This window comes from Dermochelys coriacea, chromosome 2 (genome assembly GCF_009764565.3).
Source record: "Dermochelys coriacea isolate rDerCor1 chromosome 2, rDerCor1.pri.v4, whole genome shotgun sequence".
Taxonomy (NCBI): domain Eukaryota; kingdom Metazoa; phylum Chordata; order Testudines; family Dermochelyidae; genus Dermochelys; species Dermochelys coriacea.
Window position 1 is genome coordinate 215,886,105 of NC_050069.1, and position 23,322 is coordinate 215,909,426.

General features: G+C 42.6%; 1 long non-coding RNA gene across 1 annotated transcript; it reads left to right on the forward strand.

Moving 5' to 3' along the window:
- Positions 1–5,523: 5,523 nt before the first annotated feature.
- LOC119851636 lies at positions 5,524–18,806 on the forward strand. The gene is made up of 3 exons (XR_005291315.2): positions 5,524–5,684; positions 16,389–16,442; positions 17,064–18,806. It is a non-coding gene; the product is annotated as an uncharacterized LOC119851636 (long non-coding RNA).
- The last annotated feature ends 4,516 nt before the right edge of the window (positions 18,807–23,322 follow it).

Here is a 23,322-nt window from a genome sequence, read left to right on the forward strand (position 1 = left end):
CTCTTTGCTTCCATAAACCAGCATGAGCATGTAGCACTCCAAAGGCATATTTTGAATCGGTAAAAACATTGACCTGCTTTCCTTTTGACAATTTAAGTGCACGGGTCAGGGCGACTAGTTCAGCCAGCTGGGTAGAGGTCCCAGTGGGCAAACCCTTGGCTTCCACAGTGTCATGGAGGGTTACGACAGCATAGCCCGACCTCCTTTGCCCATCTATCACAGCGCTGCTACCATCAGTATACCACTCATGATCTGCGTTTAGGAGGGGTATATCTTTTAAGTCCGGATGGCTAGAGTATTGGGCATCTATGATCTCTAAACAATCATGTTCCTGTTCCTAAGTCTCCGGTAAGAGGGTGGCGGGGTTAAGGGAGGGGCAAGACTGTAAGGTGACTTCAGAGTTCTCTAGAAGTTTAGCCTGGTACTTAGCCATCCGAGCCTGGGTGAGCCAAAGGCCTCCCTTTGCATCCAATAAGGCTCGGACCATATGAAGGGTATATATCTGTATTGTCCCTCCCAAAGTTAGTTTCTCAGCTTCAGACAGCGTCAGGGCTGTGGCTGCAACTGCCCGCAGGCACGCTGGCCATCCCTTTGCCACTTGGTCCAGCTGCTTAGAGAAATGGGCCACGGGACGTTTCCATGCTTCCAACAACTGTGTGAGCACTCCTAGGGCCACCCCCTTTCGTTCATGTACATACAACTGAAACGGCTTAGTGAGATCCGGGAGGCCCAAAGCCGGAGCTTCCAGCAACTTCCTTTTCAAGATTTTAAATGCCCTGTCGGCCTCTGGGGTCCAATAGAAGGGGTCATGATCTGCTCCTTTTACACAATCATACAGGGGTCTAGCCCACAGTCCAAATTCCCAGATCCATATTCAACAGAACCCCGCCATGCCCAGGAAGGCTCTGAGGCGTTTACGATTAATGGGAACGGGAACCTGGCAGACAGTCTCCTTCCTCTCATTGGAAAGCTGACGCTCCCCCTGCCTTATGTGGAACCCCAGGAATTGTACCATCAGGAGGGCAATTTGAGCCTTGCTTCTTGATACCCGATATCCTCGGAGGCCAATAAAATTCAGGAGACCCACAGTGGCTTTGAGGCATGGGGTTAGGCCCACTGTAGCAATTAACAAATCATCTACATATTGAAGAAGAAGAGCCCCTTCCTCGTTGTTCCACTCTTCCAGATCCCTGGCCAAAGCCTGGCCAAAAAGGGTGGGGGAATTTTTAAATCCCTGGGCCAATACTGTCCAGCATAGTTGCTTTTTAACCGTTTTGTGTCCTCCCACTTGAAAGAAAAGATTTCTTGGGACGAGGTATCTACGGGAATAGTGAAGAATGCATCTTTGAAATCGAGGACCGAAAAATGGGGATACTGGCCTCCTACAGAAGCCAGTAAGGTATACGGATTCGGAACCAGGGGGTGCAGAGTTTTAACCTGTTCATTAACCGCCCTCAGATCCTGTACCAAGCGATACGTGCCATCAGGTTTTCGTACGGGCAGGATGGGAGTGTTCCAGGCTGACTGGCATTCCCGGAGGATCCCATATGTTAGGAACCAATTTATAGTGTCCTGTAAACCTTCTCTGGCTTCCCTCTCAATTGGATACTGTTTAACTTGCACCGGGCCTTTTCCTGGCAGGAGCTGAACCTTAACAGGGACTTGATGGGTAGCTTTTCCTGGGACCCCCACTGCCCACACTAGAGGGTACACCCGGTCTTCCCACAGGCTCCATTCTGTGGCTTGCATAGCTGAGGGCTCAACTGTAAGGGTCCTGATCCATGCATTCTCGGGGGGTAGGGTAAGGGTTATTTCGTCTTGAGTAAACTGCAAGGTGGCGCCTAGGCGACAAAGCAGATTCCGTCCCAGCAGAGGCGTCGGGCACTCGGGGAGATAGAACTATATCTCACAAGCTGGTCTATTTCCCAAAGCGCGTCTGCTGGGCATACAGTGGGCACTTGGTGCCTCTGCCTGTGACGCCCACCATGGTAAGGGAGTCTGCTACCGGCAACTGAAGGGGTCGATTCACGGCAGTTCGTGCCACTCCAGAGTCCACTAAAAAGTCTATTTCCGAACTTCCCACCCGCATCTTTACTCGGGGTTCTGGGGGCAGGGTGGTCCGTCCCCTCTGACACCCGTATTCCTGTTCCTCCATTGCCATCATAGGGGCACCTCCTTTTCCATTTCTTTCTGGGCACTCATTCTTCCAGTGTCCCTCTTGTCTACACAAGGCATACTGGTTGCGACCCAGTCGTCTCTCCTGCGGGCCCGGACATCCGCGTCCACGGCCCCTTCCTCCCTGGCCACTTCCCGTAGTGCCGGTCTGTACCGCCGCTACCATCATCCTAACTTGCTTTTTCTCCTTTTCTGCCTCCCTTAGACTATAAGCTCGGTTTGCTGTCTCTAAGATTTGTGCCATGGTCATGCCCATTAGATCCTCTTTTTTCTGTAACTTTCCCTTAATATCAGGGGCTGCTCTGCTCGTGAAAATTCCCTTAATGATTGCCTCAGTTTCCTGATCATCAGGGTCTGCATTGGTGTTCTGTCGAATAGCGTCCCAAATACGCTGTAGGAAGGCCCTTGGCTTTCCCTTAGATCCTGCATTACCTCATACAGTTTTGCCCAATTATTATGTCGGACAGCCGAGTGATGGAGTCCATGCAAAAGCAACTGCTTATAGGTGGTAAGCCGGGTCATACCCGCAGGATCATTTGGGTTCCACCTGGGGTCTACTTGGGGGACCTGCTCATCCGGGTCAGGGACATTATTATGATCCTGGTCGTACTGTCTCTGTGCCTCCTCCCTTGCCTTGGACATGACCTGTTGTCATTCGACCTGACAGTAAGGTGCGCAGGAGGACGTTGCAATCGTCCCAATCCAGCTTATAGCTGCTATGGCAGCCCTCAAAAACTGAAATAAACCTACTCGGGTTGGTAGAAAACTCCCCTGCCTGTACTTTAAAAGCAGCCAAATCCATAGGGTTAAAGGGCACATGAGTATAGATCTTCATAGTCGTGGCCAGACGCTCACCCATGCCAGTATGGGAGATCTTGGTTTCGGTAAGTAAAGGATATAAGCCCACTGTAGGGGCCCTATCAGGCGGGGGCATGGGGGCCGAAGGGGACACCAGACCTGCCATTACAGTTGGGGTGGGGGTCTGGGGACTAACGTTAGCCACTACTGAACCAGTCGGAGTCAAATTACATCGCTGTAAGACATCTGATTGATTCCACAAAGCCAAAAACAAATGCGCATACAGATGTTCGTTCCATTTCCCCGTTCGCTGACAGAACAAAAGTAACTGGAGGATCGTATTGTAATTAATTGACCCTCCTTGTGGCCACCGCTCCCAGTCCTCTAGTTGATATTGAGGCCAGTCAACTGTACAGTATCGTTTTAATTTATTCTTAGTCATCGGATCCGATCCAAATACCTTCCAATTTGCTAGGATACACTCTAGGGGCGTACACTATGCCCTCCCTTCCGAGCTCTATCCCTGTCCCATGCCTACAGGGTAACTCTGGCCGTCCCCAGGTTCAAAACAGAGCAGACAATCCGGATTTCAAAAGGTTCCTCCTTTATCCGAAGGACCGGTTCCCCACCGTCACCCGCAGCACTTCTTCACTTATCAGGCACGTTGCACCGTTGTGCCCTACGGGGCCGGTTGGGCTATGCCCTTTCGAGGCCCCCGGGAATCACACTGGTGTGCACTGGGTGTCGGTTGGAGTTCTCACCTGCCGGTCCCCGCAAGGGATCCGGGCAACGCTTGTGTTGTAGCCTCTAGCCCACTCAGGGATGCCAAAAACTGTTGCTGGCACAAAATGCCCGAGGCAAGCAACAGTTGGATTCATTGCCCGGTGTGCGTCGCCCAATAATCACAACGGGGTGGAGAAGTAGAAAAGTTTATTTGAAGCTTTAAACAGTACAGGGAGATAACAATCTCAAATCCTGCACACCAGTGCAAGCAGTTACACATATTTTATACATTCATTCTTTAGCATACTTATCCAATAGCAAGCTGCCCTGAGTATCCATATAGCCAATCCGGTATACCAGCCAGTTCCCCTTTTTCCTCTTATCATCTATTCCCCCATATATGGAGTTGTTTGTTCAGCATTATCTAACATTCCTGTCCTGCTTGACCTAATCTTGCTCCAGCCAGTCTGCGCCTGCAATACACTGTTGCAAACTTCTCAGCATGACCGCTGTGAGTGTCTCCGGGCAGAAAAGGGAAGGGGGGGCCATCTGGGCTTAGAGCAAGGGGGCTTCATCGACACTTATGGTCTTCCATCCCCTTGAGTTACCTAGTGGCTATGCCTGGTGTCCCCAACATATATGTAGGGCATAGAGCAGTGGTATTCAATTACATTTTTCTGGAGGGCTGGTTAAGGCAATTGTGTTGCTGGCAGATCTGGTGCCAGCTCATGCCATGGTCCTTAAGTCTCAACTGAACACTGACAAATACATAGGTGGAAACTGGTCTGGCTCACTTGTGTGTTGGTATTGTTAAAATAGATGTTAAGTTTACAAGTATGTGTTTAGACTTTTTATGAATGTCTTGTAGGATGCTGCATGAATTAATCTCATTTATAAAATCTGTACTCCATGTTATAAGGGGCTAGTAACTGATTGCATTGCAATCTTCTGGCCCTTATGCTCCCCTGCTGGTCCCAACTGCAGTGTCCCTGCACTCTGGCCTGCCTCTAAGCACCCTCCCCACCTCCATCTAGGCTGACTTGGAGGATACTCTGCAGCCAGGGAGGGAAAGGGGCCACCTGGCAGGGGAGCACAGGGAATGGATCCGCTCCTGAGGGCCTTCCATCTGGCTTACCAGCTGTTACTTCGTGCTCCACTCAGGGGGCTTCATTGTAAGGGTGTCCCTGCTATCCAGCTCCAGCTTGCCCCATAGTCCTGGCAGCTCCAGCCTCTGCACCACCCTGCCAAGTGGCCTCTAAACCAGCAGATGCCAGCCTGGGCAGGTGGGAGGGCACTTGGAGGCCACTTGGAGGCAGGTCAGTGGGGGGACACTGCAGCTGGGACCAGCAGGGGAGCACAGGTAGCTGGAACCAAGTAGTGAGGCTGTCCGTCCAGCAACAAGCATGATAGAATAGCTGATGTCCTGTGGGCCAAATAGAAGGCCCTGGCAGGCAGGATTTGGGCTGCAGGTTGCTAATTGAAGAACACTGTCATTAATGTGGATGGATCTGGTCAAGGCAAAGGCAATATGTATTGTCAAGGAGCTTTCAGTGGGACTTAGGCACTTTTCAAAAATTTAATCCTTACACTGGTCAGTGTAGGGCGATTGAGAGAGAATATTCAGGAATCTGTTTTAATCCAAAATAGTTGTTTTCCTTTAATATAGCTCTGATAAAGGGGATTGAATCACCATACTCTTGTCCAGGTGTTTGTAGTTTCCCCATTCACCTCAATGAGTGTAGTCCTGCATGTCTGCCACTGCGGTGCTGTCTAAACCTATAAATCAGTCTCATGTGCAGCTCCATTTATCTGATTCAAAATGGTGTCTCCCAGCAGTAAGCAGGTGCTGCTGGCTTCTTCTCTGCTCCTGAATCCTGAGGAAATCTGAAACATTGAAGGCAGTTCCTGTGTTACCAACTCTAATGCTATGTGGAGCTCACTGAGTTGTGTCATTACATGAAAATCTCAACTTTCATTTTTTTAAAAATGTAAGTTTCTAGACCTCATAGTTGTGGAAAAAAGACTTAAAATGTGAACCTTTAAGGCTCAAAAACCAGCAGGCAAAGAACCCCAAATCAAATGCTTGGTTACAATAAACTATGGTTTTAAAATAATCTCATTGGGGGGAGAGGGGAGTTGACTCCAGATTTTGAAACACCTGGGACTGGCAATGTTGTAATTCCCTTTTTGGGGAGTATTTTTCTAAGATATGAGCACGCTCACTTTCTGTAGAGTAGTGGGGAAGTGAATGGAGAGGCTCAGCTCAACCTAGTTTTCTACCCCCTCTGGCTATGTTAAGCTATTTTATGGAAGCTGTTTGAGGTAATTGGGATACTCTTTTGGGAAGGAGTACTTGTGGCACCTTAGAGACTAACTAACAAATTTATTAGAGCATAAGCTTTCGTGAGCTACCGCTCACTTCATCGGATGCATTTTTTTCCACCAAATGCATCCGATGGAGTGAGCTGTAGCTCACAAAAGCTTATGCTCTAATAAATTTGTTAGTCTCTAAGGTGCCACAAGTACTCCTTTTCTTTTTGCAAATACAGACTAACACGGCTGCTACTCTGAAACCTGTCTTTTGGGAAGAAGCACCATGCAATGGGTAGGGCATCAGATGGAGTATCAGGAGACCTGTGTTCTGTTCCTGGCTCTGCCAGTGATAGCCTGTGTGATATTAGGCAAATCACTTAGCTCCTGCTTTTTTGGAGGTTCTAGGCACTCATAGCTCCATCTGGGCTCAATAGGAGCTGTTGGTGCTTGGCTTCTCTGAACTATCATGCCATTAAACCTCCGTATGCTTCAATTTCCCAATATGTGTAACAGGGATACTGATACTTAGCTCAGTAAAGCCCTTAAGATTGCAGGAAGAAAAAACTATAAGAATGCTTAGTAGGAATATTGTATTGTAATATGAATTAAGCCTTCAGTGACTTCCTCTTTCCTAGTGGTTAGTTGTTCTGTTATACTGTTTTAGAGATAATACGTATGTTTGATACAAAGTAAGACTTGGCAAAAGAACATTTAAAGGTACTCTACAAAGGCTGACTTATTTAGGATTGTGCTGTTTGTTCCCTTCCTTATGATGTGTTTCTTGAAAAGTGGTGAGCTTTCTGCTTGTATTTTTTACCGTTGGGAATATCAAGAATGTCAAGTCGGGCCTTCTAGTTTTGCTAAGGAATTTGTTAGATGTCTGAGATTCTATTTATTGTGAGCTCTTGCTTCTTGGACAGAAGCACTGAATTTTTATCCTTTATTCAAAATATTGTCTGTTTCAGTTAAATAGCTGTTAACAAAGACAAATTAAAACAAGTTTTAAACGGTCACATTAAAAACCCCTTCTCCTCTCAACTGTGTACACTGTGTTTGAATTCGTGATCTCATCACCTGACTAGCTCTTCAGTTATCTAAGAGTCTTGAATGGTTAATGAGACCTATGTTTCTAAAGTGTAAAAAAGAGAAAAAAATTATATTTTTAAAACTTATTGGATTGATGTCATGAAGGAAAAAAGGTCCAAGCTCAATTTATCTTTCCCTCTTCAAATCACCTTTAATGTGTAATTGTATTGCTCTCTATATAGGAATGAATGTAGCTATTATTACAATACATCTGGTTTCCAGGATATTCTTGACTAAAGTTTATATTTTTCAGTATTAAGAAAGTTCAAATGAGAGAGGAAGGAAAAGCATTCCAAATAATGTTTAAAAAAAATATTGGCATTCAGTGTGCCCTTGACAGAGCAAATTATTTATTTCTATACGCAGGGACTAGTTCTAGAAACTCTCCAAATCCCTTCATATAAATTTGCTTTCTGCAGATTACACTAATGGATTTGTTTTCCAGTGGGGTGCAGGTGGATAATTCATCAACCAATCCTCAAAAGTAGGAGGATGGGTTTCCTTCCATTTAATTATAATACATTTTACAGTAGCTTCCACTAGAGCCAATTTAATAATCTTCTCCATTTCAGCTAGAAAAGATGCCGGACCAACGCCCCCAGTATTCCCACAGGAAGAGTCTGGAGGTGCTTACTTGAAATTCTTCCTCACTAGCATGAAATGATTGAAAAGGAACAAGTTTTAAAGTTTTTTGAGCAATTCTAACAGTGTGGTTAAGCAGCCCTTATATAATTGTCTTGGGAAAATTGTGACTATCGGACCCTTTCTTATATGATTTTGAAACTTAGCTCTCTAACAAAATCCTACTCTTTGCTGACCAAAATTAATGAAAAAAGGTTTTTGTGACTCATATAAACAGTGTATGTGATTTCTTGAAGTTGCTTTTCATCCAGTTCGCTTCCAGAAGAAGCAAGGTGTTTGCTTCAAATTGCTAGCTTTGGAAGCATTTGTTCTGGTCTGCCAGTGTTTCACTATTCTAGCAAGTCACAAGATGTCAGATCTTTAGATGTGGTACTCATCTGATATATTCAGTTCTCAGTTGTTTGTTTCACAAAACCTAAATGTTGGTTTGTCACTCAGCAAATGTTGCAGGTTTTTGGGGTTCATGCTGTTGCAAACATCACAAAAATTTCTGAACTTATAGGAGAGGCTGCAAGTCCAATAAGGCACCCGGTATCTAAAGGTGAACACAGCCTTTCAGCCAAATGAGCCGATATGAACTTAACTGTTACTTCCTATTGTGTCTCTCTGTCAACCAGTGTTGTCTTATATGTGTTGTGTGTCAGCTTGTTTATCCTTGTTCAAGTTTTGATCCCAGCCAGACACTGGATAAACTGATCAGCTCACCCTTTGGGGTTCAGGAAACAGATATTGAACTTGCTTTAATCTTCCTTTTCAAGACATTTCAGCCCAAATTGCCTAATTTTCTCCTGCAATAGCCTTGCATTCATATTGAACAGGGAAGTGACAATCTTGTAGTACCCCCACAGGAGATCCCTCACAGAACAGATGAGGAATTGCCCAATACTTCTCTCTGGATTCTTTCAGAGAACAAAAGAATAGAGCTACACAAAACTGGCTTAGCTGCCAGCGTCTGCAGCTGTGTCAACGCCACTTCTCAACTGCCAAAAGCCTCCAAGTCTGTGGACGTTATTCAACAGCTCTTATTCCACCTGGGAATGGAGAGTTATTTTCCATTAGACGTTGCCTTCATTTTAATAAAAGAGATATTAGATTCTGTATTACTGGTCTAGTGGGGTTAAAATGACCCTTTATAGCCAAACTATGATCCCATTTGGAAATCTGTTGAGGCTAACGCAGGTGGGTTGTACAGGCTAGTGAAATCCCAGTTTGGAGCATTGAAGCATCTGGAGAAGACACTATTTCCACACTGCAATCACGCAAAATGATTTGGCTTACCTGTTGATTATTTCAGCCCTGCCCTACACATCTCATGGGTGTATGAAGTTTAAAGTTATATAACATACTGAGAGAAACAACTCCTACTAATGCCTGTATGGCAGATCATTTACTAACAGAATTAGATAGAGCAGGTATGTAAAAATTTACTGAACCTGTCATGTGGCTGGATCAATGGGAAGTTAGGCTGAATACCCAATACCGTGAGGCAGTAGCATCAAGAATGACCCAGTATTCTAGATCTTCCACCCTAGAATTTCCACTCCCATGGAGTATAGCAACAGTTGTAGAATAATTAGGAATACCAACCAGCAAGCAAACATAATGATTTAGGCATAATTTTAATCACCCTTTGTGAGTGACTCTCTGAGCAAGTGACTAAAACATGTGAAAAAGTTCTTCAGCTCCTTGTATTAGTCAGAGCCACAGTGTCACATATTTTTCTCAAGATGAAAACACTATTTCTGGTTTAGGGTACTTGAATTCCATGATTCCATACATTTTTGTTCAGATCAAGCAATAATACAGGATGCAGGGGCTCTATTAGCTATTGTCTAAGTACCACACTCCTCTCGTGCAGCTTCAATAGAAAAATGTCATTACTAGTAATTTATTGATAACACTCCTAAACGGTAGCTGGACTGACTTAAAGGATGCTCAGAGGAGGCCAGATTTTTAAAATATTATTGTCTTGTGCCTATAGGCCCTGATTTGTGAAAGGTCCGTAAGATGTACCTAATTTTAAGCACGTGAGGTAGTCCCATTTAAATCAATGGGGCTACTTGCATGCTTACGTACCTTGCTGAATTGGACCATAATTTGCAAATGCAGTTGATGTAATTTAGCTGTCTACCTGATTTGCATGTGTACTTGTGTATTCAGATATTCAAATTACTTAATTGTGGACACATAAATGAAGGCTGGATTGAGTCTCTGTTCAAAGTCAGGCCCTTAGTTTTTCCAAAGAGCAGAAATTAATCAGTCAAATGATTAAAGTATGTATTACTCTTTTTTTTTTTTTTTTTGACAATTAAGGAACAGTTCATAAGTATTTGCAGTTGATTTTCATATGTGGAAGCTTTCCCTGAAAGATGCAGTTTCCAAAGAATGTTTGAACAACCAATTTGAATCCATTTTTTAAACCATCTACCCTCTCAAATCAATTAAATTTACACATTGAAATCAATCTGTATGCAAATGCCACATGGCTAAAGCTGTGTAAGAATAAATGCTATTGTTGAACATCTTATATTTTTACAGCTTTAGGCTCTCATCCTGCAAAGACTTTTTTAAATGTTCTTAATTTAATGAACTGTGAGTACCCTCATTGACTTATTAAGTTAAGTAAGTGTATGTAAATTTTTGGAGGATTGCAGCCTTAGTGAGAGATTTTGCTTTCTCCTTCTCTGGGTACTCAGGTGCTATGGTGAAATTTTCTGAATAAAAAGCTTTTTTAATTAAAAATTGCTTATAAACTTTTTGGGAAAAATGCTTGACTTTTTCTCTTTGCAGTATTTTATCAAAAATTTTTACTGAAACCATAATTTTAAATAGCTATTGGAATATTTCATTTCCTGAAGACCAGATTTTCAACAGATGAAAAAGTCAATGTTTTCAATTTAAAAATTTCACAGAAATGGCTTCATTTTGATAAGTGTGACATGAAAACTTCAATGTTGACTTTTGGTTCCCTGTTAATCTCTATCAGATACTTTCAGGGACAATTCAAGGTCTTTTTCACAAACAGCAGGCCAATTTTCTCTGAACTTCCTAGGACAAATTCATAATTTTGTTTTGGAGATAAAATTAGCTATTTTAATTTTAAAACATTGTTTTCTTTTAACTAGAAGGGACAAGATTTCATTGTGAAATGTATCAATACTTCTGAAATCAACTTTGTACATAAATAGTTGCTAACTGAATGTTACTGATTTAATACAACTTCCCTCATGATGCTGCAATGCCAATTTAAATAAAACATTAATGCATGTTTTAGAAAGCTAAATCTGCAAATTTGAAATTGGTTTTAATAATGACGAGGTTTCCACAGTTAAGTCCAGCAAGGAATTGGACTCTGTTGCTGAGAAACAGTGTCTTGCAAATATACACATACTTCATAGGATACATTGTCAGTGCATATGGGACAAATAAAAGCCATTTGGGAAGAAGTTCAAAAGAAATGTTCCAGTGACTATTGAAACCAAAGACCTTCTGTCCTAAAATGTAAGGAAAATTTAGACAAAATGAGCATATTCCTTTGAATACCCATTAGGCCCAGAAGAATTTGTATTCCAGACTTGATCAAGCTTTAATAGAGATAATGGTGAGACAGCTCCATAAAACTGCACATGCTTCTCCAGGGAATCTCTTATGTTCCAGGGAAGGGACCTGAAATAGAAGCACCTTTAAAAAAGTATTGTTTAAAAAAGTATTCATTCACATATGACTGAAATTATGCTCCATTCCAGAAAGGCTTTTCCTTACAGTAACATTTGGCCAATGTTTCAGCCTTAGTGCGAAAAATGAGTTATTTCAGTTTGGTCTGTCTTATAAATTGTAGTTTTAAAAGTTACATAAATGTTTATACTGTGGGAATTTTAATTTTGAGGTTCCATATAAAATGCATTTTAACCATTACAGAGCCTAGATCATCTTTGGGTGATTTTATTGTCCTCTAATCATGTTCTATTTAATTATATAATTAATATATAAGGACAGCACTCTCTTTACAAAAAAGGTACAAGTGAGCTCGAGACACATAGGGTGGACTTCATACAAGAATGGAGCACCTCATGCAAGGTCCTCCATATTTAGGGTTTGGAATTATGTGATTATATGGTAAGGGTTACTGCTATACATAGGTAGTAGCATAGGTATAGCAGGTAGGTATTTACACCATCCCCAAATAGGTCAGCATTGGGAGGAGGGACTGTTGAGGTCATGCTATAAGTGACTACTAAGTGCATACTTCTAGTGGTCCAAACCTCTCGTATAGTAGGGGATGCAGACAGTCATTAGCTAGTATTCCAGTCAGCAGGCTGCTGTAGCAGTAAGGAGAGACTGTGTTGCATTCCTAGAGCCTGCTTGTAGTTTGGGGGATGGTGGATTCAGTTCCCTCTCTCGAAAGATCCTCGGAGTTGCTTGCACAAAGACTGATTACATAGGCTTTGTGCAGGAGAATGTAACTGAATGTGCATGGGTGAGCTTGATAACAGTGTTTATGATAAATCTGTACCTGGGTGAGTTATGGAACCATGATTCATAGGTGACTATATGAAGCCCACCTTCCTTCTTTTTAAGGAAACAAAATATGGGAACGTTGTATGTGTTAAATGTCTGTTGTTTGTTTTTACCCAACCACAGGTGCTACCTGGCTTCTAGAGATTTTAGTAAAAAGAAAAGGAGTACTTGTAGCACCTTAGAGACTAACACATTTTTTAGAGCATAAGCTTTCGTGAGCTACAGCTCACTTCATCGGATGCATTTGGTGGAAAAAATGAGGGGAGATTGATATATACACACACAGAGAACATGAAACAATGGATTTATCATACACACTGTAAGGAAAGTAGGTCGGAGTATGACCAAGAGGCTACTTGGCAGCTCTCCAACACCACTTTCTACAAGCCATTACCCTCTGATCCCGCTGAGTTACCAAAAGAAATTACAGCATTTGCTCAAGAAACTCCCTGAAAAAGGACAAGAACAAATCCGCACAGACACACCCCTAGAACTCCAACCTGGGGTATTCTATCTGCTACCCAAGATCCATAAACCTGGAAATCCTGGACGCCCCATCATCTCAAGCATTGGCACCCTGACAGCAGGATTGTCTGGCTATGTAGACTCCCTCCTCAGGCCCTACGTTACCAGCACTCCCAGCTATCTTCGAGACACCACTGACTTCCTGAGGAAACTACAGTCCATTGGTGATCTTCCTAAAAACACCATCCTAGCCACTATGGATGTAGAAGCCCTCTACACCAACATTCCACACAAAGATGGGCTACAAGCTGTCAGGAACAGTATCCCCAATAATGTCACGGCAAACCTGGTGGCTGAACTTTGTGACTTTGTCCTCACCCATAACTATTTCACATTTGGGGACCATGTATATCTTCAAGTCAGTGGCACTGCGATGGGTACCCGCATGGCCCCACAGTATGCCAACATTTTTATGGCTGACTTAGAACAACGCTTCCTCAGCTCTCGTCCCCTAATGCCCCTACTCTACTTGCGCTACATTGATGACATCTTCATCATCTGGACCCATGGAAAAGAAGCCCTTGAGGAATTCCACCATGATTTCAACAATTTCCACCCCACCATCAACCTCAGCCTGGACCAGTCTACACAAGAGATCCACTTCCTGGAGACTACGGTGCTAATAAGCGATGGTCACACAAACACCACCCTATATTGGAAACCTACTGACTGCTATTCCTACCTACATGCCTCTAGCTTTCATCCAGATCATACCACTCGATCCATTGTCTACAGCCAAGCTCTACGATATAACCACATTTGCTCCAACCCCTCAGACAGAGACAAACACCTACAAGATCTCCATCATGCATTCCTACAACTACAATACCCACCTGCTGAAGTGAAGAAACAGATTGACAGAGCCAGAAGAGTACCCAGAAGTCACCTACTACAGGACAGGCCCAACAAAGAAAATAACAGAACGCCACTAGCCATCACCTTCAGCCCCCAACTAAAACCTCTCCAACGCATCATCAAGGATCTACAACCTATCCTGAAGGACGACCCATAACTCTCACAGATCTTGGGAGACAGACCAGTCCTTGCTTACAGACAGCCCCCCAATCTGAAGCAAATACTCACTAGCAACCACACAACAAAACCATCAACCCAGGAACCTATCCTTGCAACAATGCCCGTTGCCAACTCTGTCCACATATCTATTCAGTGGACGCTATCATAGGGCCTAATCACATCAGCCACATTATCAGAGGCTCGTTCATCTGCGCATCTACCAATGTGATATATGCCATCATGTGCCAGCAATGCCCCTCTGCCATGTACATTGGCCAAACTGGACAGTCTCTACGTAAAAGAATGAATGGACACAAATCAGACGTCAAGAATTATAACATTCAAAAACCAGTTGGAGAACACTTCAATCTCTCTGGTCACTCGATCACAGACCTAAGAGTGGCTATCCTTCAACAAAAAAGCTTCAGAAACAGACTCCAACGAGAGACTGCTGAATTGGAATTAATTTGCAAATTTGATACAATTAACTTAGGCTTGAATAGAGACTGGGAATGGATGAGTCATTACACAAAGTAAAACTATTCCCCCATGGTATTTCTCCCACCCCACCCCCCACTGTTCCTCAGGCTATTTCCAGCAGTTAACAAGAATATCTATCTTGCTTGTCACCATGAAAGGTTTTCCTCCTTCCCCCCCCATCACCCTGCTGGTGATGGTTTACCTTAAGTGATCACTCTCCTTACAGTGTGTATGATAAAACAGTTTCATGTTCTCTGTGTGTGTATATATCAATCTCCCCCTTGTTTTTTCCACCAAATGCATCCGATGAAGTGAGCTGTAGCTCACAAAAGCTTATGCTCTAATAAATTTGTTAGTCTCTAAGGTGCCACAAGTACTCCTTTTTCTTTTTGCGAATGCAGACTAACACGGCTGCTACTCTGAAACCAGAGATTTTAGTGAAATCTTTAGAATTGGCCTATAAATCTTTTTATACAAAACTCCCCTGAGCTCTACAACAGCAAATATGTGCTCATAACCCAATTAAGAGGAACATTCCTTAATTTATTGGTTAGATCTTCAAGTATAGGTCTCAAAGTTGTACTACATAATATGCATATATATCTGCAAACAGGGACAGAAATAGCTAATTTAAAACACAACTTTGTGCATGTTATTTCATGCATCAATGAGATGTACATTTACCAGTCTGGGCACCAATAATCCCTTGTCTGAAACATTATGGACTCTATTTGTTACCTATGGTAATTGACACCTTGACCTTAAGTGCAGAGAATTCTTTTAAGATGTATCTATCCCCTTGTAACTTGCTTCTATGAAACAAGCAAATCCCATTTCCTGAACACTTTCTTTCCCCGTTCTCAGTAATTACCCCTCCAAACCTGGTCTTTCCCTTCTTTGCCTTTTCCTTATTATCTACAGACCATTACCTATCTAAGATATTGTAACTTAGATCACTTGTCTTTGCATGTTCAGAAGATAAATGTCTCTAAGTTGTTAAGTTATACTTTTGTACTATACAAATAGTGTTATGTGAAAGTATATTGGTATTAATGTGACTTGGGAACTTTGTATACTTACCTATTTATTTTAAAATGACAAATAGGAACGTTTTAAAGCTCTGGGGACTGGAAAATCTATCACTGGAGGTTTTTAAGAACAGGTTGAACAAACATCTGTCAGGGATGATCTAGGTTAGCTTGGTCATGCTTCAGCGTGGGGGACTGGACTTGAAGACCTTTCAAGGTCACTTCCAACCCTACGTTTATATTCTATCACTTATTCCAAATTTTGAGCATCCCCTTGAGACTGATGAACAGTAAGTTCTCCCTTCATTGTATTCAAGGTGTTTTATGGGTAAAGCATTATATGTAGGTTGTATATGCAGAGATCTTCACCCTCTCTTCAGTGCCTTTATGCTACATAAAAGGGCCAGGATGGCAGAAAGAGCCTTCTAAGCTCTCTATCCAATAGAGGGGGGATTCATTCAGTGCATTAATTGCAGAAGGCAGCCATTAGGCTGCCCTTCAAGGACATCTTTGCAAGCCCTGCAATAGGAGTGTTCTGGGGGCAAGAGAGCTGTGTAGCTGCAGCACACTGGGGAGGCTACGATAATTTACACCTGTTTCTAGGGAAGTTGAAGTTAAACTGGGGACCTCCCCAGCTGCGAGAACAGCACAGGATTGAGAGGTGCAAAGGTGGCTTAAGGCCATCAAGCTACCTTTCCCTCTGGGCTGTGATTTCAGTAGTGTACCTCTAAGAGTACAGAATCTCACCTAGTGTGAAAGATACCATGTATAAATAGGCTTCATTTACAGTTAGGGAATCATCATGGCAAAGAGACTTTTATTTAGCTGAATCAGGTAATGTGTGCCAAGACATCATCTAGGAGCTCTATGATTGGTCTGTTTAGGTGCCATTTGGGAAGCTAATTGAATGACTAGCAAGGGAATGGTTACCAAAGTCATCCATGTATAACATAGATATGTCTACACTACCTGCTGGATCGGCGGGCAGCAATCGATCCAGCGGGGGTCGATTTATCGCATCTCATCTAAACACGATAAATCAACCCCGAGCGCTCGCCCATTGACTCCTGTACTCTACTGGCACAGGCGGAGTTGACAGGGGAGTGGCAGCAGTTGACTCACCGCAGGGAAGACACCGCGGTGAGTAGATCTAAGAATGTTGACTTCTGCTATGTTGTTCACGTAGCTGAAGTTGTGTAACTTAGATCGATTCTCCCCGTCCCAACTCCCCCTCTACCCCCCCAGTGTAGACCAGGCTTAAGATAGTGAAAGGGCATAACCACTTTTCTGAAAATTCAGCTTGAACTGTGAAAATATCATTTGGCTATGTTGTAATATTTTGCTATCTTCCCATATTTTCACCATACAAAAGCTGTTTTCGATGTCACCTTTGGTGCAATCTGAGGCTACTAGGCTGAGCAGGGAGTTAAGATTTAAGTCCTATTTTTCATTCACTCAAAAACTTTCTTCCTGATTAGGTCAAGTCTCTAAAACTCTGGTCCTTGGTTTCCCTATGTGTAAAATGATGAGGATAATGGTGATTTACCAATCTTTGTAAAGCCCTTTGAGATTGATGGATGAAAAGATATTTATTGATACAAGTGCTGCGTACTTTTTCCCCATTTTGTGAATTTTGTACTTACATCATTTTGACTTTGTGACCTCAGTCACATATCCAGCTGTAATACTCCTCTTTAACCCTTTCTCCCATTTAATCCCTTAATTGCAATTTTTATGAGTTGAGACTTTATTTTTCTCCAGGAGAATGCAGCACTCACAGGCCTCCTGAATTCACCCTTAATGCTACTTCATTGATTGGCTAACTGCCTACAAAGGAGGTACTCAAATAGGATTATTTGCAACTGACTGCCAAGATTGCATGACATAAACAAACTCTTATCTTCAAACTAGGGTTTACAAGTTTGATTTCAAATCTGGATGTGTGTCGTCACCTTGCCAATGCCAGCTCAATAACATACAGGGTATTAATTTTTCTGATACTTTAATAATAATAATAATAATAATAATAATAATAATAAAGCTAGCATGTAAAGATGGGAATGGTGTACTCAGAGCAAATTACTAAGATAAAATTCTGTTTTCTTTCCTACACTTCTAATTCTGTAAGTAAATTTTTGCATTCATGAATCTTGAAATTCATTTAAATGTTAGTCTTTATTTTTATTGTTATTCCAGATTGCAATTTCCTGAAGCCCAAATTCTCCAAATGTTTATAGTGCATGTAATATTTTTATCAGCAATGAAGCACCATTGTGGTAGATGTTAAGAATATTCTTGCACATTTGCACTTTATCAAAGTATTACAATGATCATAGTAAAATCTGTATATTTCATAAAGCTTTCTCTGATTATCCACTGAGCAATACTGGGGTAATTATTTATTTGGGTGATAGAAATTAAATGGGACTAGAGAAAAGTGGAAATTTCCAGAAAAATAATAAACTTTCAATTCTACATGTCTTTTCAAGTCACAATTGAAAATGTCTTTTTCCATTGACTGTATATGTAGTCCCTAGAACTGGTTAGAACAGTGCCATGTAAATCAAAATTTTGAAGAAAACCAACAATAAACTTGTTTTATCCCCCCATTTTTCAATTAGTTTTAGTTCTTCTACTGTCTATTGTGTAATATTGCATACATTATAAATGTTTTATATAATTATGTAAATATGTTTCTGTTCACAACTCATTGATGTTAAAGAGGGACTAAACGTAATTATCCAGTCCATCTGCAAATATAGGATTGTTCCTTATAATTAATTGTACTGTGGGGTAGTTGGTTTTCCCCCCATTATCTACTCTTTATGTAATTCTGTAATATGTTAAGTATGTGCTTTCTTCCTATAGAAGTCAGTAGGATTCTGTTATGGAAAAAAAAATTATTGGTTTGATCCAAAGTTGATAGACTTCAATGGGTTTTGGATCAGGCGCTGAATGTACCATGGTTTGTATTGCGTGGTTTAAAACTAAGCTTATTATCTTTTACGCCCAAAACAGTTATTTATATTGATTGTGAGATTTAGTACATGTATTTAGAGGCACATCATGCCTATCTCACTCAGTGAATTAAATGGGATGACTTATCTAAACAAGATTTTTGCTCAGGATGTCTGCTATGATGAGAAGGGGGTGATTTTTTTTTTAAAGCAAGTATTTTAGAGAATTCTGTTTGAATGAGGTAATGGAGAAATTTCAGTATCATGGGCAGGGAGACCCCAAAACCCATCTGTTGCAATGAAGACACCATGCACTTGCACTGTGTGCAAGGACTAATCGTAATTTTTTCCCTTTGGCAAAGGCATAAAGTGTTTTTCAGCAGTTTGTGATGCTCCTAATCACATCATAACTGCAACTGCACACAGCATATTGTAATACCACCTGCCAAAGTCTCTCACTCACCTTTGTGAAACATTTTGTACCAATTCTGTTCTTGTCTATTTCAGCTCAGATTTGTAACCTGTGAAAGTAAATGGAACTTGTAAGGCAAATACAGCACATAGAACCTGAAATTTAAAATAAAGAAATCACAGTGCAATAACAGAATAAGAGTGGAATCAGTGTAACAATTTATAATTTTTTCATTTCAAAGGAAAAAAATGCTCATACTTGGGAGCTAGCTAACCAGAGGGGACAAAAATATTGATCGTTATTTAGGTCAAATGCATAGCTATGAAGAATTGGAAAAATAGTTGAGAAAGAAGTGAAATATAGTGTCCTATAAGCACAATAAGGAAGACACCCATCCTCAAAGCTAACAGTGCCCCTCTGACAAATAACCAGAGATTTTAACAGTTGACAGTAAAATCTACCTTCAGAGACGAGGCTCAACAACACATTGATGTGCCTGTCTGATCTCCACTTACCTTATTGATCCCCAGAATTATCTGGAGCAGTGGCTAATTTTCCGTAAAGTAATGCAGTGAGATTAACATATAGGAAAAAATAGGTTCTTGTGGCACCTTAGAGACTAACAAATTTATTTGAGCATAAGCTTTATGCATCCGATGAAGTGAGCTGTAGCTCACGAAAGCTTATGCTCAAATAAATTTTAGTCTCTGAGGTGCCACAACTACTCCTTTTCTTTTTGCGAATACAGACTAACACGGCTGCTACTCTGAAACCAGGAAAAAAGATGTTGTTCATTTTTTTTTTTTAAAAAAAGAGAAAATTAAAGTAATATATGGATGAATCAAGTCTAATAAAGAACCATCATGAAACTTCAACTCAAATTAAGCCCAAACAGAAACTCCCTAGATGTTTGAGTTACTTAAATTACCATTTTAACACTATGATAAATGAAGGGTGGGGGGGAGGGCTAGCTCCCTTTTATGGACACCCAGCCAATTAGCTATAAAGTCGCTCTTGGTGGCTTTTCTCTGCTTCCTTTCCCTGTAAAGGGTTAAAAAGTCCCCCAGGTAAAGGAAAGGAAGTGGGTACCTGACCAAAAGAGCCAATGAGAAGGCTAGAACTTTTTAAAATGTAGGAAAAAACTTCCCCTTTGTCTCTGTTGTTGTTCTCTGGGAAAGAGGGGAACAGGGAGCAGTTATGCTGTGAGAAGCTTTAAGCCAGATCTGAAAACCATCAGATCATATCTGAAACTACTTTTAACAACCAAATATGTAAGTTTATCGGGAATGTTTAGAAAGACGCGGTTCGGTTTATTTCTGTTTTTCTTACGGCTATGGACTCCTCTGTGTTAACACCAGATGATTGTGTTTGCTTGTAACCTTTAAGCTGAACCCCCAAGAAAGCTATTTTGGATGCTTAATTTTTGGAATTGCTCTTTTGAAATCTAACAATAGCCTGAGTTTTCAGATATGTTTTCTTTCTTTCTTTAATATTTACCTTTTTTAAGAACAGGTTTGGATTTTTTTTTGTGTTCCTAAGAGGTTTGCACATATGTTGTTCAATTAGCTGGGGGCAATAGCTAATTTCCTTTGTTTTCTTTCTCAGCTCTTTCCCGGAGGGGGTGTGGGCTGAAAGGGCTTGAGGGTACCGCACAGGAAGGAATTCCCAATTGTGCCTTCCTGGGTCTCAAGGGGGTTTTTGCATTTGTGTGGTGGCAGCATCTACCCATCCAAGGTCAGAGAGAAGCTGTAACCTTGGGAGCTTAATACAAGCCTGGAGTGACAAGCATTAATTTTTAGAATCCTTACGGGCCCCCACCTTCTGCACTCGAAGTGCCAGAGTGGTGATTCAGCCTTGACAAACAATTTTTTTTAAATTTTCACTTCTAGTTTCTGCCCAGAAATTGGAAATGCTGAATTACTATGTGAAAAGTACTCCCCTGGAAGTCTGAATGGAAATAGGACTTACTGAGAAACTCTCAAAGTCTATGCTCTTAAAATTCCTAGCCAAGTTTTGCTGAAATATAGGGTGAGTTTGTGCTGCACGTGCAGAGAGCTCATAGCACAGGGACAGGGAGTTTTCAACTACTTTTACATTCTTCCAATGTTTGGGTGTTCTGTGGGCCAGAGTAGGAGCTGTCTACCAGCCTGTCCCTGCCTGCCTATGCACAGCATTCTGCCCAGAATCTCTCTATTTTAGCTCCAACCTCAACATCCAGGGCTGTCCTTACCCATACGCAAAGCACGCAGCAAATTTCCTGGTGCCTTGTGCAGCTGCATGCTGCTCCAGACCCTGCTCCGGCTCTTCCTGCCAGCCCCGCCCCCACTTCCCTGAAAATTGCAACCAGGCCACACCCTGCACTCACCGTGGGGTAAGTGGAGCAACCCAGCCCCAGCCTGCTCCGCTCCCCTGGCTCCCAGCCACGCCACCGGCGAGTGCTGGGGAGAGGTTCCCCTCTCCCCTCAAGCCTGGGAGTCAGGAGAGCAGAGCAGCCTAGGGCCCCAAGCCTCCGCAGGGGGCCTGAGTGAGGCCTCAGGTCTCCGTGGGGGCAAGGGGAAAGGCTGGCCACTTCCTGCGGGAAGTAGTGACCCAGCCCCAGTCTGCTCTACTCTCCTGGCTCCCAGGCTTGGAGGGGAAGGGGGGAACCGCCCACCAGCACTTGCCGGTGGCGCGGCTGGGAGCCAAGGGAGCAGACCAGGCTGGAGCTGGATCACTCCACTTTCCACAGGAAATGGCCAGCCCCTTGCGGAGGCGTGGGGCCACTTCTCCCTTCCCCCCCGCCCCTCGCTCCTCCCATGGAGGCAGGGGAGCTGCGTAGGGCACCAAAATAGCTTGGGATGGCCCTGCCAACATTCCCCTTCTATCTCAGTGCACTCCCTATGCCAGGGTTTGCATGGGGTTGCATGTCTTCCACAGTCCCCGAATCAGGGAAATAGTCCCCAGCCAAATTTGGGGAATTTATTTATTTATTTATTTATTTATTTATTTAGAGCCCCTTTACTTGGAGCACAAGATCTGGAGCAAGGATGAGACACTCAGCCAAGAGGTTTAGATAAAAATGCAAATTTATGGATCATAAGCTAAACTGTACTGACACTCTGCACCTTCTAAGGTTTGTCTACCATTGCTTAGTCTAGGGTTACCACACGTCTGGGTTTTCCTGAACACAGCCTCTTTTTTGAGCTTCTTTTCTCTGTCTGGGTGGATTTTTCAAGTAACAGGAAATGTTTGGGGTTTTACCAGAGCAGACAAGCTGCAGCTCAGAAGGATCTTGGCTTGATCCGCTTCCTGATTGGTCCTTCCCTAGTATCCGCAGCTGATTGATCCATTCCCCTGCAAGCCACAGCTGCCAGATGCCATCCACCCAGGCCCCAGCTCCCAGCAGGAAGGCGCTAACTGATTGTTGTCGCTGCATCCTGCCACTGTGCCAGGGGGCAACGCTGCTCCCCACCTCCACTGAGTACCCCTGCCACAGGTAATTCCTCTCTTCCCCTTCCCTCCTTGCCCCAGCCCTGTCTTCTTTTTGGGAACCTGAAATATGGTAACATTAGCTTAGTCAATAAGCAGATGTATTTAGAATTTCCTGGCTCCAACTGTCATCCCTGAAGGAATCTGGGTAACAAGCTCAGTTTCAGGCAGAAACAAACTTAAAATATCATTCTGCTCTCAAAAGTGACTTTGTAAAATGGCCATCTCTTACTCTGCAGATCTGGCTTGTGTAATCGGGGTCACATCTGCTTGCTTTATTTAGCGCTTTTATTGGTGGTTGCTCTTGTTAGTTCTGCAGAGCCAATCTAGTTGTGGCCTGGATGCTGTTCCTTCATATGCATGATCAACAGAATTGTTAATTAAGTTCCAGGTGGGTGAGGTAATATCTTTTATTGGATCAGCTTCTGTTGGTGAGAGAGACAGGCTTTCAAGCTACACAGAGCTTTATTTCAGGTCTGAGAAAGGTGCTAAGAGCATCATGGCTAAAGACAAGATTGAACAGATAGTTCAGCATAAGCAGTTAGCACATATTCTAAGGGACTATTCAAAGTGAAGTGGCCCATTAACACCCCTATGCTATGACTATAAGTATTAATGGGCCGCTTCACCTTGAATGGTCCCTTAGAATAAAAGATATTACCTCACCCATCTTGTCTCTGGAATTTCCTGGGACCAACATGGCTACAACAACACTACCTACATATGTCAAAGAATAGTGACCTGTTAAAACCCCCTTGCCCCAGGGTTTTTCCTGACTTCTTTTCCCCCTATGACTGGAGAGATGTTAAGTGGGTTATAGATTGTTGTAATAAGCCATAAATCCAGCATCTCTGTTCAGTCCACTTCAGTCTCTCCGGTCACTCAATTACAGACCTGAGGGTGGCTATCCTTCAACAAAAAAAACTTCAAAAATGGACTCCAGGGAGAGACTGCTGAATTGGAATTACTTTGCAAACTGGATACAATTAACTTAGGCTTGAATAGAAACTGGGAGTGGATGAGTCATTACACAAAATATTTCTCCCCCACCCACCCCCCCATTGTTCTTCAGATGTTCTTGTTAACTGCTGGAAATGGCCCACTTTGCTTGTCACCATGAAAGGTTTTCCTCCTTCCCCTCCCCTCCTGCTGGTGATGGCTCATCTTAAGTGATCACTCTCCT